Source organism: Castor canadensis, chromosome 4, assembly GCF_047511655.1.
Source record: "Castor canadensis chromosome 4, mCasCan1.hap1v2, whole genome shotgun sequence".
NCBI lineage: Eukaryota > Metazoa > Chordata > Mammalia > Rodentia > Castoridae > Castor > Castor canadensis.
In genome coordinates this window covers 164115686-164130642 of record NC_133389.1, presented here as the reverse complement: position 1 = coordinate 164130642, position 14957 = coordinate 164115686, and the positions used below count along the sequence as shown (strand labels likewise).

The window sequence follows — 14957 nt, the reverse complement described above, 5'->3', positions numbered from 1 at the left end:
GCCACATGGAAAGGGAGGGAGGTGTGAGGGAAGACACTGTCCAGGCTGTAAGCTTTCTTGCCAGAGTGGTTCAGGTGCTGGGCAGAGTGTGCTGGGTTGGAGAGAAAGTATTCCTGTACCTTGATATTGAATACAGAAAACAACGAATGAATTATGCATTGTCGTTAGAGGTTCTTGCTCAGATAGCAGGCAGAGGCCCCTGTGGTAGTTCTAGTTCTAGTCTTGTTTTCTGGTCTTTTTGTTGTTGTTGTTGTTGTTGTTGCTTCAGAAAAGGAAAATCTAGGCCAATGTTTTTGTTTTTGTGTTTGTTTTTGCTTTGTGACATTTCCTGGGGCATCCTATGTGTTGTTGCAAAACTGGAAATTTTTGGCCTCTACATGTAGGTCACTAACCTCTGGAGGACACAAAAGAAGTTACTAATTGGTCCTTGAGTTGAAGGAGATTACAATTCAGATTAAAAAAGAGAGAATGCAAAGTACCAAAGAGCATTTTATCTTCTAGGAAAAAACTTTTAGATGTTGAGCACACTCAGGAAAGTAGAGCAAGGGGAGTAAACAGTGTCGTCTTTCCTTTTATGTCTAAGAGTATAAACAACTCACACCTTTTAGAGTAAGGTAACATGCTAGTTTGTATAAATCTGGAGGAATCTCAGGATTTAAGGATAATATTGCTTTCTAGTTTACTTAGTGCTTTGGAATGTGCAATCTCAGATATCTGAGAGGTGTTCTGGGACCTAGATTCAAGAGTGTTCCTCACTCATCTCTTGGACTAGTCAACCTGCAATTGACTATAGTACTTTCCTGGAATCCAGGATTATCTTTGTTTAGAAAATCATTAATCACTTGACATAGGTGGCTCCACTCTGTGTTTCTTGGTTCTATTTTGTTAAAATAATAATAATTGATACTTTTTTTTTTCAGGGGAAAGAGCGAATGTAGTCCCCCACTACCACAAATTATGCAGTCGAGTTTCCCACATTTGGGGAAATTGCAGGGGTCAGCACATCCGGAGTGCAATGGATAAGACTCGCCCTGGGAAAACCACCTTTGTGATCATGGTATCTCCCCTGCCAGGTAAGTATAGTAATTGCTACTTATACAGGTTTTTTGTTGTTGTTCATTTTTTGAGGTGCTGGGACTCAGGGCCTTGTGTTAGTTTATTTTATTTAACTTTGCCTTAGGTACTATTACCTGACAAATAACATATTTGCTGCCTAGGAAATGACCTCTTGTGCAAATCAGTGCTTGGGAATGACGAAGAGGAAACGTGATGGTGACTGGGAGGGGGTCTGCTTACCTCCTGTTCCTCTTTTCATGAGAACCATTAGAAGGAGGCCACTCCAGCCACTTTCCAGACCAGTGCAGTGATTATGCTTTAAGCAGATGTTTATGTTTTCATTCCTGGTGATATGGGTGGGGGAAGGGGACTCTTGATAAACATAAGATGTGGGAAAAATTTATCTCTGGGTTCTCCATTCCTCTTGAAGAAATTTCTCTTCTTAGTAATCCCCTCAAGCCCCAGGCTTGTTACCTCTTAGTTAGTGCCACGACTTTCTCTCCTTTGTCCTGCCATCTAGACCACCCAGAGGCAAGGAGCCAGTCTCCCTCCCTGGCTTTCCTGCACCTTTGCTCTATAAACTTGCTTTATTTGGGTTTCATTACTTCCTTACCTTGTTAGAAGCCTGGCCAGTTCTTGTATCAACCATTCATGCCAAGTTGTTAATAGCTGATAAAAATAAACCCAAGCTATGCATCCCCTAGCAAGAACCATTTCCATTTTAATGTGGAGTCTTTAATGCCTTGACTCCAGGTTTCCCAATCTGGCCTGTGTTTAGAAAAAAAAAAGTCCATAAGAGCTTCAAATTTATTTGAAGATTTTTTTTGAGGGGGGGAAGGGGAACCAACATTATTTTCATATTAAACAAATAAAAAGATGTATTATAGTAGAAATAAAAATTTCCCATCTTTCTCTCTTTTTTTTATGATACTGGCATTTGAACTCTGGGCCTGTACCTTGAGCCACTTCACCAGCCCTTATTTTTTGATGATGTGTGTTTCTGAGATAGGATCTTGAACTAATTGCCCAGGCTGGCTTCAAATCTCCATCCTCCTGATCTCTGCCTCATGAGTAGCTAGGCTTATAAGCATGAGCCACCAGCACCTGGCTCCCATATCTTAAAACAGGAGAAAATGGGAAATGTTTACTTTTCTAAACTACTCTGGGTTAAGTTTCCAGATACCCTTCACTTCTTAGATGAAGAACTTTGAGAAGCAGTGGCTTCAGCCAGAGTAGTTTTCAATGGTCAGAATTCTAGGCTTTTTGGAGGTTAGTGGGAATATTTTTTTCAGCACTTTTCTGATTACTTGCCCAGATATGGGATGTGTTTAGTGGGACCAGTTATTTGGGCAAAACACATTTTTTAGGCCTGAACATTTTTTGAATCTCTCTACAAAGCCATGCTTGGATTCGTCTGTGCTTTTGCCCAAGTGTCTTGGTGTCTTGGAAATCTAAGTGATGACATTTAGTAAAAACATGATAGGGAGCTGGTTTTTAGTCTGCATTTGAGCTAAAATGAAACCCTTAAGCTAATTCTTCATAAGAGGTATTTTTAAATTATTGAAAGATTTACTTGCAGTAAACAAATAAAAACAGGAATGAATCTTCAGGGAACTTTGAACATAAGTTTAAACTTTTAATATGCACATTTGTTTTATTGTATTGTAAATTATTTTCTTTGAAAAAAGCTACTATGAGAAACTGAAAAATTAATGGGATTTTTTTTTTTTTTAAAGTCTGAGGATTCCCAAGAGAGGAATTGCTGTAGGTTTGGACAATGGCACAAGTTATTCATACTTGGTTGCTTTAATGCCTATTATGTCTAGCTATGACTTCAGAACTCATGTGTTTTCTTTACAACGGGGATTAAATTAATAGTAAAGTCAAAACATTACAAAGTGATTTCCTTTGAAGAGAAATTCCCATTTTGATATTATTTCCAACAAATAACTTCTTGTAAGTACTGATGGAAATATGCTTACCATCTTTTGCCAGAGGCTTTGGGGAAAAATGTATATTTTATCTTCATACAGAACTGGAGAGTAAGCATTTCCCTAGAGATATAGGGGGATTTTGAGGGGAAAAAAATTCCCAAAGTTGCTTTCTTATATTCATGATACTTAATGAAACCCACTAGGAGGGTTTGATTATTCCAATTTAAATGGCATTTTGGGAGGAACAATCCCTAAAATCATTTACTAATTACTTAAACCTTAGTACTAATTTATCAGCAGCTTTACCATTTCTAGCTAAGTGCTCTTTTTTTTTTAGCTAAGTGCACTTGTTAAGAATATCTATATATTGTCAAATCAAAGGATACTGCTATTAAAAAATTAAAGGAAATGAAAAAATAATAAATAACACTATTATACCAAACTACATAGCAAATTCACCTTTGTGTTTTCCTTCCTGCCTTTGTACACTTCCATATACATTTTTAATATTGCTAGAATCACAGAGTTGACTCAACTGTGCACCCAGCTGGGAATGCCCAGATTGGGAGTGGTGCCTATATGGTGAGGAAATGTGGGCCAAACAAACAAGACAAAGCCACAATGGAGACTTCCACAGTTTTCTACCAAAGCTTCTCTCCAATGCTCCCTGTGGTTCTGCTGTTCACTTCCTTTCACCAGGCCCATGCCTTAGCACAAAACAACAGGCAGCCAAGATACCAGATCAGTCCCCTCATTCCAGCCCTGTTCCCTGCATCGTGTGACTGGTGGCTAGTAGAGTCAAATTGGAAGATGAATTCCATGTGTGAGACAATTACCAGGGATTATTGTTTTTTAAATTCTGAGCTCAACCTCATATTCTTTAGCTTCCATTTTCAGTTCCACTTCCCAAAACTGACCAAATACTGAGGTTGGTTTTCCTGGCCAGACTGTAGGTTCTCTCTGGAGAATGGCTAATACCCACTCTGGAGTTTCTTCTATGACTCAGGACCCAGAGGCACTGTTTTATCTTGCTGTAACCTCCAGGTCCCAGTTCTGGATCCAGGTGCACAGATCAGACCTGCTCAGCCTCCTCACAAGGGGCTAGGTAGCTACTGCCTGTTCTGTTTCTCCTTCTAGAGATTTGGTTTCCATTCTTTATACCAAACACTTCCCAGTGCTCCCTTTCAGTCAACCCCTTTCTTTAAATATACCTCTCTGAGTAAATGCATTTTCTCCTCTAATAATTAACCCAACTAAATTTCTTTAAAACACATTGTCTGCTGGGAAATTGAATAAATACTTAACACATGTGAAATAACCCTGTGCTACAGAAAGGGAAAAAAAAAATCTAACAAATAAGTATGGTGTGCTGTTATTTATTGATTGATTGCTTGATTTTTAGACAGTGTCTCACTATGTACCCCAGACTGGCCTCAAACTGGTGATCCTACTGCCTCCATCTCCCCAGTGTTGGAATTACTGGTGTGTATTAGCACCTGGCTGGTGTCTTGTTTTGTGTATTCTATACCTCTTTATATTCTTCTTAAAGATATTTTATTTTTAGATTTTTATTATGGAAAATTGAAAACATTTACAAATTACTGAAAATGTTATAGGGAGCCTTGAATGCATATCTAGCTTCAATAGTTGTGAACAAATGATGCTATTTGTTTCATCTATATCCCCACCATATACACAAACTATAGTTCCTTCATATACCCAAATATCTAATCTATTTGAAAATGTCCTTAATCATCTCAGAGTGACTTTTTTAAAAAACAGTTTTAAAAACTGAAGGTTTAATTCAAGCCATTGGCTGCATGGGCTGGTATGCTTCTACTTTTGTTCAATTTACAGTTTTCCCCTTTATCTCCATTTCAGTTTTTCCTCTTAGTGTGCTTGTTGAAGAGAGTAGGCATCCCATAAGATTCTCCACTGTGTGGGTTTTACTATCTTATTACTGTATCACTGATGGACTGTTTTATGTGTTCTATTCCTGTATTCCTTATATGTTGGTACTTAGATATTGAGGCACGATTAGATCCCAGATTATTTATTTATTTATTTACAAGAACAGAGGTTAGGTGGTACTGCACACTTCTACCAGGAGATATATAATGTTGGCAACAAGTGATCATTGCTAACATCCATTAATTGAGTAAAGTTTGCAAAAGGGTGATATTCAAACTCTATCACTAAATCTTCATGTATTCTTAGTCTTAACATCTATCTGTTCACCCTAGTACAATTTCAACAGACAAGGGCTGATAAGAGCTTAGTCTTCTGCTTTATCAATCACTTTTCAAAAACTTTAGTTGGTTGCTGACCATTCTTCGGGGGTGATTCACCAGGTATTTAAAGCATTAATTTGAAATAAAAATATTTTATGTGTTTTAATTCATTACAGCTATTATCCTTTTTGATGCTCAGATTTGCCCATTTATTTAAATTGTCTACTCTTTTTGTGTTTTTGGTGTTAGGAATTAAACCCAGGGCCTTGCACACCTGTGAGGCAAGTGCTCCAGTAGTGAGCTACCTTCCTAGCCCTTTTCTGTGTCTTCAGGGTCTTGCTATATAGCCTAGACTGACCTGTTCCTTCAGTCTTCCTGCCTCAGCCTCCCGAGTTCCTGGATTACAGGTTTGTACCAACCTCCATGCCTGCCTCTTGGCTGTCATTTGAACAATCTCGGTAGTCTTTGAGAGCTTCCCTGCTGTATGAATGACAAAATGTTCCAGACTCATCCTTTACATTTCTTTTCTGGCACTTGGAACCAGCTGCCTTCCCAAGGGGTCATGAAACCTTGGAAGTAGAAGTGATTTATAGCAACAGCTATAAATCACTTCTCATTCCTCTTGGGTAGATCATTTGTCTCTAGACCTTTCCAGAGGCCAAAGATAGGAAAACTGTGTTTTTGTTGTTTTTAAGCAAAATACATTCTAAGATCATGTTGATACTTCCAATTCAAAAATGGAGCAATAGGATTTCTTTTGGGGGGTGTACTTGGGCAAGCATTGAACCACATGAACCACCCTCCTGGTTTATTTTTGCTTTTAGTTTATTTTTCATTTAGTCTTTCCCTTTTGCCTGAGTGAGCCTTAGTCCAGGGCACCACCATGCTCAACCTAAACAATTGGATTTTTGACTCAATCTCTTGGATCTTACATTTGTATCATCTTCCACTGTCAAAAATCCTAATTCTTGAGGACACCAACACAGTTGCTCATTTGTATAATCTCCCAATATGCATTTTGACAATCTTAGAATAACAATGATTTGATTATTTTAGCATCCATTTGTGGTTCTTTTTTATCCTCATAGTAGATCCTAATAAGAAGCTATGATTAGCTTTATATTTCAAAGTCATTTGGAACGGTTCCTCAGTGTGATTTTGTCATCTCTCTGATACATCATTTCATCCATTTGGTTAATTTTTTCCTCACTTTTTAAGGATTTCATTTTGTTGCATTTAATTGGGCTTTGTAATTATTTGAAATTTTTACATTGTACTGTACTCAGATATACAAATAAAGTATAAAAAAGTATTGCTTTGACCCCTGTCCCATCTATGTATTTCCTTTTTTCTCATAAGTGTCTAAATAATGTATATGTTAAGCCTTCCATTGTTTTCTAAAATTTAATGATTAATCTGAAAGTCACTCTATAGTAGTATTATCTTATTTCTTTTTGCTGCTGCTTTGAACTTCATTGTGTGTCGATATCTTGGTTTATTCAGTTCATGTCCTACTATGGCTATTTGGGTTGCTATCAAGCCTTTCACTATTACTGATGGTGTGGCAATACATGGCCTTGGCCTCTTCTTATTTTTTTTTGTCAGTGTATCTTTCAGATGGATTACTAGAGATGGGATTGCCAAGAAAATACCTAGCAAGGTATCAGCAAATTTTCTTCTAGAAGAGATTTTTGATTTTGCATTCTTACCAGCAGAACAATAGTATTTGTTTTCCCATGTGGTCAAACTTTTGGAATTTTTCTAATCTGGTAAGTAAGAACTGATAAGTTTAAAATGATACTTCTCTTATTATCAACAGCAGTACGTGTCTGGTAGTTTACTTACATTTGCCTTTCAATAGCTTTTTATTTCTTCCTAGTAGAGTGTCATTATTCTTTTCTTCTCAGATTTCAAAAGCTCTTCATGTAGTATTTGCTCTTTCTGATATAAGTTACACATCATTTTCTTGTCATTTGTCCCCTTTTTATGTTACCTATGATTCTTTTCATATGCAAAGGTTTTTAAATTTTTTACATAATTAATTTTATCAGTGCTTTCTTTGTCTGCCTCTTTTTAGTCCTTCCTCTTTTTGTTTTTGGATTTTGAATCATGGTTAAGAAAAAATTTCCTGATCTTTTGTTGTAAAGCAATCCCCTCATGTTTCGACTAGTGTTTGCCTAGTTTCATTTTATTAAATTTCTGATACATGGAATTTATCCTATTTTATGGTATGAAAAGTGAATCTATTTCCCCTTTTAAAAATACAGTTTCCAGCTAATTATCCTAATGCCACTTTGTATGTATTCATCTCAACTGTGTCCATGTCTATCTGAGTCATTAGTAACTGCCATGAATGTCCCAGGTAACCCTAGTTGGTTTGTCCTTCATAATTTTCCAGCACACAGTAAATACCCAAAACCTACCTGGTGTGGTGGGGCACACCTGTGATCCTAGCACTCAGGAAGATGAGGCAGGATGATAAAGCCAGACTGGGCAACCTGATATTGTCTCAAAAGCCAATCAACCAAACAAAAAATAAAACAAAAAGAGAAAACCACTAGAGTGATATGTGGAGCGTTATAACTAGACTTTGGTGTCAGGAATGGGTCTTACTCTTTGATATTAGTTTAAGATAAATCAGGAACATTTTAGCTGGGGTGAAGTTCATCTCTTACCCAATTGTGGGGATCCACTTGGTTTTGCTGCCATTGAGGACACACTTCTGTCAGTAAGTCTCCGACAAGGAGCACTCTGTGCAGTGCTGGATCTGTTGGTCTCAGAACACTCATGCACTGTTACTGGGTTGTTCTCCAACACACTTACTTGAAAGTTCTTTCTTTTCTGCCCACTAATTTGAGATGCTGACTTTATCACGTGTTGTACTTTCATATTCAATTCATTGAAGGACTTCCACTCTGTGAAAGATTCTTCTGAGGGTTATGGCTACAGTCTGAGTTCTGGCTAAATGAATAAGCCGGTCCTTTGTTGCCCAGAACACAAGAGGAGAGGTAGAAAGTGATATTAGCTGTTGACTACATAGGACAGAAAACCTGAATAGGATATTAGCTATTGACTACATAGGATAAAAATGTCAATGAATATTTAGTTGTGTAATTGATTTCATTAAAATGACTAGGAAATGATTATAGAAATGCATTTGAGATATATATTTTGATTAGGATATGGTTTCAATGAAACATTAATTACTGACAGTGTGATGAAGGACAATGTATTAGAGAGAAAACAGTGTATTTATAATGTATCTATTTCACAAAGATCACATATTCTTTTAAAATGTGAAACTCTTAGTACTTGCATGTAAATCTTAAAATATAATCAGATATTTTTGGCTATGTTAAAGAATTTTTGTACTATATTTAAAAGAAAGCAATGATAAATCCTTTTATGAAGAGAATAATCCTCTTGGGTTGTAAATAATTGTGCCTTAAATTAGATGTTTTCTTGGTTTAGAATTCAGAGTGAGGCACATTGACATATTTTGAAAACAAAGAATAAGAGAAACAGTGACCATATCTCCTTTTGAGGATCAAAGTAATGACATGAAAAAGAATTAATTCAGATTGTCATTACACCAGGAAGGCATTTTCTAGATACTGTTGTCCAAAGGTCTTTTACATAAAGCTTAATTAGTGTTTTCAATTCAGGTTAGAAGTTAAGATCTAGAACTCTGGATGTGGCATTCTAACGCCTAAAAGATTTTCACTCTTAACTTAGCATCAACTCTCTCCACACACCTTTTGTAGTTCAACATAGGCACTGCAAAGGAAGTTAATAGTTTGTAAATGAATTACTTTGGTCAGGGTTGGGGGGGGTGGTACACGGAAATGAAAGGAAGGAAAAGCATTAAGTTAAAAGCAAAACTGACATGGCTAAGAAAAGATTTCTCCATCTGGCTAAAGATTCAGAGCTCAAAATTCTCTTTCCATCCATGGCTGGAGTGTGTGGAAGGAAATGACAAAGCCAGTCTTAAGCACTTAGGGGAAGAGACTCCCTCTTCATATGGTGCAGCAATTCAGCAGTCTGTGGTTTTTTTCTTGCTCTGGGATGTTTAGTCAACAAGTATTGAAAGTGCAGTTTCTCTTTTTGTAATATTGCAATCTGGAGAACAGCAAAAAAAAAAAAAAAATTGTAGAGAGCAGTGAGAAGCAAAATACATTGTAAAGAGAAGTCTATTTTCTCCTAAAGCTTGAAAATATTTTTGTTTTATTGAGGGGCCAAGGTTTGAATTGGCCCAACTGATACTCATGTGGCTTTACTGCCATTGCTAAGTATATTTAATGTCTTCATGGGACATTTTTCAGCTCTATCTGGTTTTTTTCCCCTTGAAACAGCCCTTGGATTCAGAACATTGGCTACCTACCCTGGGGGCACAAAAGTAGCTTGAATTAAGTTTAACTTTAGAATGTACAGTAAACCTTTTAGATTTGGCCACAGTTGCCTCAGGGGCACAGTTAATATGACTAAATATGGGCCAAAAATATTCTGAACAGCATATTTTCCCAACACTTTTAATCCTGTTATATCAAATGGGTAAGTAAATTTGTAGTTTATCACCATCTGAATTTGTTCTCGCTTTTGTCATTTGAACTGTAATATCAGCTCTTAAAAATGGAAAACTTCCTCCAACTCCTTTACAGATTATTTCTCCTATCTCTGAAAAAAAATATCATGGCAAAATATAGGGAATTAATGACTCAGGTGTCTGATAAAGTCATTTGTGCTGAATCTAAACTGAGATGAATGACAGACAAGTCAAATGAAGGCAAAATAGAAAATAATTTTAATATTCTTTTGCAAAAATTAAATTTGCTATCAATAACTTGATAAAGGTCCATTGTGAGAAGGTGTTGTAGGGCTTTTTCTGCATCTGGGAATTTTACCTTGAGTTTTTCTGGTCTCAACTAGAAAAAAAATCTTTATTTAACTTGGTGCCCTGGACTTTTCAAGCGCTTTTTTTTTTTAATCTGCATATATTAAATTGTACATAGTAAGAGTTTGTATCGTGACTCAAGTGTTATGTCTTTTTGAGATTAAGAGAAGAATAAAACATTTCTATTCATTGGTTCCCAGAGGAGTAAGCATTGCTATTTTAAAGGGTGTGTGTTACAGCACCAGCCTATCAAGTTTCCCTTCTGACATATTCTAATTCATTGTAAAATAAGCTTAAAACCCACATTCTGCAGTTTTAAGTAGTGATAACTTTGAAAGAGAAAAACCTAGAGGCTACAACTAGGTGTGATGATGATTTTTAAAAATTATCTTATTCATTCATTTATTCATTGATTATGCCCATAATTATTGAACACTTATGTCAGACACTGACATAAAACTATAATAGTTTCTGCCTTTTATAAGGAATATTGTCTAACACAAAAGTCAAATAATTAACTAATAAATAACATAGAGTACTTAAGCTTTGTGATAGTTCACCTGAAAGGGGGTTCTTAATAATTATACTAGTCCAACAAGTTTAAACTGAGATCACCCTGGGCAAACCTGGATGTGTCTAACCTTAGAGGTAGTTTTGAGAGAGTCTCTCTCTCTCTGTCTCTCTCTCTCTACCCTCAACCCTCCCCTTTCCTCTTCCCCTTTCTCTCTTCCTTCCTCTGTTTCTCTCTCTCCTTCTCTCTCTCTCTCTCTATCTACATATCTGTGTGAGGCCAAGTGCTTCCTTGTTTCATTATCATTTAAAAGGAAGGTATCTGCTGCCCTAGCTCAGTTCAAGTCTGAGAATCCAGTCTCATCGACTCTAACTGGTCAAACTGACTCATTCAACAGTCTCTGAACCCCACTGTGGATAAGGGGATAGATAAGAAATTGACCCGTCCTCAAGGTGGGGAAACTCAATGTAGTGTTAGAAAGAGGAGGGGGTTAATAGTATATTCATCTAGCATTTATTATATGCTAGGCACTAACAGTTTTTTAAATAAATATTATATTTTCATTCCCTTAAGAATACTTTTATCTAGAAATTATTATCTTCATGTTACAGTTTAGGGGACTGAGGCACAGAGAGGTTAAGGAACTTTCCTGAGACCTGACACCTGGCAAGCAAGTCACACAGGAACGGGCTCTTTGCCATTGTGCGCTGCTGCCTGAGCATTCCTGTGAACAGAAATTCAGTCTAAGTGAACTGAAGAGTGTGAAGGTGAATGCTGAGAAATGCTACTCTGTAAATAGTTCTCTTTCATAAGTCAGTGAATTCAACTATGATATATTGTAAGAACTTTCGTAAATGTCACAATGTACCCCCAGTACAATAATAAAAGTAAAAAAAAAAAGCAACTATAATAACTTAAAAATAGCAGCTTTATGGGGAGATAATTTACATCTACACACTTCACCTGTTTAAAGTATACAATTCAATAGCTTTTAATACATTCACAGAGGTGTGCAAACATTACCCTGATCAGTTTTACATTAATATCCTCCTCAAAAGAAACCAATAGCAGCCATTCCTCACCTCTTCTAGCCCCTTCCAGCCCCAGGCAGCCACGAATCTACTTTCTGTTTTTAATGATTTGCCTGTTTTGAACATTTCATGTGGATGAAGTCATCCAATAAATATGTGGTTTTTTGCAACCGGCTTCTTTCACTTACTTTGATGTTTCTGAGGTTTAGACATGATGCATCAGTACTCCATTCCTTTTTATGGCCTAATAATATCGTCCTTCATCAGGTGATGGACATTTAGGTTGCTTGTACTTTGTAGCTATTACAAATAATGCTACTATGAATATGCATTTATAAATTGATTGTGTGAACATATATTTTCATTTCTTTTAGATCTAAAGAGTGGAACTGTTGAGTCATATGGTGACATAGAGAAACAACCAAATTGTTTTCTGCAGTGACTGCACCAATTTAAAGTCCCATCAGCAATGTATAAGGGCTCTGATTTCTCATATCCTCATCAATACTTGTTATTATCTGTTTTTTTTGTGGTACTGTGGCTTGAACTCAGGGCCTCACACTTGCTAGGCAGATACTTCACCACTTGAACCACTCCACCAGCCCTTTTTTGCATTGGATGTTTTTGAGATAGAGTCGCTTAAACTGTTTGTCTGGGTTGGCTTTGAACCTGGATCCTCCTGATCTTTGCTTTCTGAGTAGCTAGGATTACAGGCATGAGCCACTAGTGCTTGGCTTGTTATTATCTGTTTTTTAAAAATATTATATTATAGCCAACATATTGGGTATAAAGTTGTATGCTGTTCTGGTTTTTAATATGTACTTTTTCTAATAGCTAAAGATATTAAGCATCATTTAATGTGTTTGCTGGGCAATTTGTATATCTGCTTTGGAGAACTGTCTGTTCAGATAGTTTGCTCATTTTTAATTGGGCTGCCTTTTTAATATTGAGTTAAAATAATACTCTTTATTCTAGATACATTTCATTAGCTATATGATTTGCAAAAATATTCTCCCATTCTATGACTTTTAGTTCACAAACTTTTAATTTTGACGATTTCCAACTTTTCTAGTTTTTTTTCTTTTAACTTATGCTTTTGGTTTTATATCTAAGCAAACATTGCTAAGTTCAGGGTTGTAAAGATTTGCAGCTATGTTTCCTCAAAGAGTTTTATAGGTTTAGCTTTTACACTAAGCTTTTAGATTCATTTTGAGATTTTTTTTTTGTGCATAGTGTGAATTAGTGATCCAATTTCGTTCTTTTGCATGTTATCCAATTGTACCAGCTCCATTTGTTGAACAGATTACTCTTTCCCCATTGAATTATCTTGGCATTCTTGCTGAAAATCACTTGGCTGAACGTATGAAGGTTTATATCTTGACTTTCAATTCTATTCCATTAATCTATGTATCTATCCTTATGTGAATACCACATTTTCTTGTTTACTGTAGTTTTGTAAACAGTTCTGAAAGCAGTATATATAAGTCCTCTTACTTTGTTCTTCCTTTTCAAATTGTTTTGAATATTCTGGATCCATTGACTTTCCACTGGAATTTTTTTTTTTTTTGTCCTGGGGAATGAATTCAGGGCCTTTATCTTGAGAAACTCCACCAGCTCTTTTTTGTGATGGGTTATTTTCAAGATAGGGTCTGGTGAACTGCAGCCTGGCTTTGAATTGTGATCCTCCTGATCTCTGACTCCAGAGTAGCTAGGATTACAGCCGTGAGCCACTGGCAGTGGCTTTCCACTGGAATTTTAACATTTCTTTTTTTTTTTTGGTGTTAGCTTTTCTTTATTTTATTCATTTTTTTTTTATTATTCATATGTGCATACAAGGCTTGGGTCATTTCTCCCCCCTGCCCCTACCCCCTCCCTTACCACCCACTCTGCCCCCTCCCTCTTCCCCCCACCCCCTCAATACCCAGCACAAACTATTTTGCCCTTATTTCTAATTTTGTTGTAGAGAGAGTATAAGCGATAATAGGAAGGAACAAGGGATTTTGCTGGTTGAGATAAGGATAGCTATACAGGGAGTTGACTCACATTAATATCCTGTGCGTATGTGTTACCTTCTAGGTTAATTCTTTTTGAACTAACCTTTTCTCTAGTTCCTGGTCCCCTTTTCCTATTGGCCTCAGTTGCTTTTAAGGTATCTGCTTTAGTTTCTCTGCATTAAGGGCAACAAATGCTAACTAATTTTTTAGGTGTCTTACCTATCCTCACCCCTCCCTTGTGTGCTCTCGCTTTTATCATGTGCTCAAAGTCCAATCCCCTTGTTGTGTTTGCCCTTGATCTAATGTCCACATATGAGGGAGAACATACAATTTTTGGTCTTTTGGGCCAGGCTAACCTCACTCAGAATGATGTTCTCCAATTCCATCCATTTACCAGCGAATGATAACATTTCATTCTTCTTCATGGCTGCATAAAATTCCATTGTATATAGATACCACATTTTCTTAATCCATTCGTCAGTGGTGGGGCATCTTGGCTGTTTCCATAACTTGGCTATTGTGAATAGTGCTGCAATAAACATGGGTGTGCAGGTGCCTCTGGAGTAACCTGTGTCACAGTCTTTTGGGTATATCCCCAAGAGTGGTATTGCTGGATCAAATGGTAGATCAATGTCTAGCTTTTTAAGTAGCCTCCAAATTTTTTCCAGAGTGGTTGTACTAGTTTACGTTCCCACCAACAGTGTAAGAGGGTTCCTTTTTCCCCGCATCCTCGCCAATGCCTGTTGTTAGTGGTGTTGCTGATGATGGCTATTCTAACTGGGGTGAGGTGGAATCTTAGTGTGGTTTTAATTTGCATTTCCTTTATTGCTAGAGATGGTGAGCATTTTTTCATGTGTATTTTGGCCATTTGAATTTCTTCTTTTGAGAAAGTTCTGTTTAGTTCACTTGCCCATTTCTTTATTGGTTCATTAGTTTTGGGAGAATTTAGTTTTTTAAGTTCCCTATATATTCTGGTTATCAGTCCTTTGTCTGATGTATAGTTGGCAAATATTTTCTCCCACTCTGTGGGTGTTCTCTTCAGTTTAGAGACCATTTCTTTTGATGAACAGAAGCTTTTTAGCTTTATGAGGTCCCATTTATCTATGCTATCTCTTAGTTGCTGTGCTGCTGGGGTTTTGTTGAGAAAGTTCTTAACTATACCTACTAACTCCAGAGTATTTCCTACTCTTTCCTGTATCAACTTTAGAGTTTGTGGTCTGATATTAAGATCCTTGATCCATTTTGAGTTAATCTTGGTATAGGGTGATATACATGGATCTAGTTTCAGTTTTTTGCAGACTGCTAACCA

At 36.7% G+C, this 14957-nt stretch overlaps 1 non-coding gene across 1 annotated transcript; it reads right to left on the bottom strand.

Moving 5' to 3' along the window:
* Window positions 1-917: 917 nt before the first annotated feature.
* Window positions 918-1081, bottom strand: LOC141422729 (U1 spliceosomal RNA). Its single transcript, XR_012447476.1, has one exon. It is a non-coding gene; the product is annotated as a U1 spliceosomal RNA (small nuclear RNA).
* Window positions 1082-14957: the final 13876 nt, after the last annotated feature.